Genomic DNA, 2,500 nt, shown 5'->3' with positions numbered 1-2,500 from the left:
AAGAGATGCATGCTTGACCGTTCGATACGCAAGGCATGGAGCCAGCCAGCAAGTGCATCTCGATTACAACTCACACACCCTCACGTTCGCAAGACACCACACCACAAGACGGTCCACCCCCCACCTACCATGGGCAAGCAAGCAAATGGAAACATCAAGTGACGCATGGTCAAGCATCGCTAGGCATGAAAATAACTTTCCACAATATCCGAGGGACTAGCTGCCGAGCTAACCAACGATCAGTGACGACCGTGTGTTGGTATTAATAAAGCTCAACAACTATGAAGAGGCTAGTTGTGCCATGATAAACATGCTAACGCACGCACCACGTGAGGGGGGAGGCCTCATCAAGCTCCCTTTAAAACCTGCCAGTGTGGAGCTGGCCGGCTCAAGGAGCACTCCCCCCCTATAAGAGATTAATATGCAAAAGGCAAAATTGTACAAGTAGATACACTTTTTTTGAGCAGACATAAGTCCATATCTCGGGCTACACTTCGAATTTTGATGCGATTTTTTGCAGTAATTCGTAGAATAATGGTATCTCCTTGCTCACCAAATTTCATAATTTTTCTCGAAGGGGAACTATTTTTTTTATTTTTTTTACTTACCGGGTATGTGTAAAATCGGGAAAAATAGAAAAGCACATGTAGACTTCGAATTTCGACCTCATTTTTTCCAGTCCACCACTAAACAATATCAGGAACCTCCCCACCAAATTTCATTCAGTTTGGCCAAGGTCTTAAATTTGACAAATTTTGGCACCAAGCTATCTAGTCGTCGTGCACCGACCAACTTGGCCAAGTGCAAAATGCATCCAATTCAAAACTTTTGTGCACCAACACTTTTACAGTACTCATTTGGGGACATTTGGAGGCCTTTCCAACCCTCACATCTCAAAAACCACGAATTTCATTTTTTCACAAAACTCCCCACCAAGCCTTCTAGCTATGCCGCGGTGCACCGCCAACATTGGCCATGTGCAAAACCCTCCGAACTCAAAACTTTCGTGCACCAAGAATTTCATGGTATTCATTTGGGGACATTTGGAGGCCTTTCCAACCCTCACATCTCAAAAACCACGAATTTCATTTTTTTCACAAAACTCCCCACCAAGCCTTCTAGCTATGCCGCGGTGCACCGCCAACATTGGCCATGTGCAAAACCCTCCGAACTCAAAACTTTCGTGCACCAAGAATTTCATGGTATTCATTTGGGGGCATTTGGAGGCCTTTCCAACCCTCACATCTCAAAAACCACGAATTTCATTTTTTCACAAATCTCCCCACCAAGCCATTTAGCTATGCCGTGGTGCACCGCCAACCTTGCCCATGTGCAAAACCCAACCAACTCAAAACTTTCGTGCACCAAGACTTTCATGGTATTCATTTGGGGGCATTTGGAGGCCATTCCAACCCTCACATCTCAAAAACCACGAATTTCATTTTTTCACAAAACTCCCCACCAAGCCATTTAGCTATGCCGTGGTGCACCGCCAACCTTGCCCATGTGCAAAACCCAACCAACTCAAAACTTTCGTGCACCAAGACTTTCATGGTATTCATTTGGGGGCATTTGGAGGCCATTCCAACCCTCACATATCAAAAACCACGAATTTCATTTTTTCACAAAACTCCCCACCAAGCCATTTAGCTATGCCGTGGTGCACCGACAACCTTGCCCATGTGCAAAACCCAACCAACTCAAAACTTTCGTGCACCAAGACTTTCATGGTATTCATTTGGGGGCATTTGGAGGCCTTTCCAACCCTCACATCTCAAAAACCACGAATTTCATTTTTTCACAAAACTCCCCACCAAGCCATTTAGCTATGCCGTGGTGCACCGACAACCTTGCCCATGTGCAAAACCCAACCAACTCAAAACTTTCGTGCACCAAGACTTTCATGGTATTCATTTGGGGGCATTTGGAGGCCATTCCCACCCTCACATCTCAAAAACCACGAATTTCATTTTTTCACAAAACTCCCCACCAAGCCATTTAGCTATGCCGCGGTGCACCACCAACATTGGCCATGTGCAAAACCCTCCGAACTCAAAACTTTCGTGCACCAAGAATTTCATGGTATTCATTTGGGGGCATTTGGAGGCCTTTCCAACCCTCACATCTCAAAAACCACGAATTTCATTTTTTCACAAATCTCCCCACCAAGCCATTTAGCTATGCCGTGGTGCACCGCCAACCTTGCCCATGTGCAAAACCCAACCAACTCAAAACTTTCGTGCACCAAGACTTTCATGGTATTCATTTGGGGGCATTTGGAGGCCATTCCAACCCTCACATCTCAAAAACCACGAATTTCATTTTTTCACAAAACTCCCCACCAAGCCATTTAGCTATGCCGTGGTGCACCGCCAACCTTGCCCATGTGCAAAACCCAACCAACTCAAAACTTTCGTGCACCAAGACTTTCATGGTATTCATTTGGGGGCATTTGGAGGCCATTCCAACCCTCACATCTCAAAAACCACGAATTTCATTT

The sequence above is a fragment of the Vigna unguiculata genome, unplaced genomic scaffold (assembly GCF_037176805.1).
Source record: "Vigna unguiculata cultivar grain cowpea cultivar isolate G323 ecotype 2 unplaced genomic scaffold, ASM3717680v1 ptg000016l_ERROPOS49310818, whole genome shotgun sequence".
Classification (NCBI taxonomy): Eukaryota; Viridiplantae; Streptophyta; class Magnoliopsida; order Fabales; family Fabaceae; genus Vigna; species Vigna unguiculata.
The sequence above is the reverse complement of the archived record's forward strand: the minus strand, read 5'-3'. Positions refer to the sequence as shown.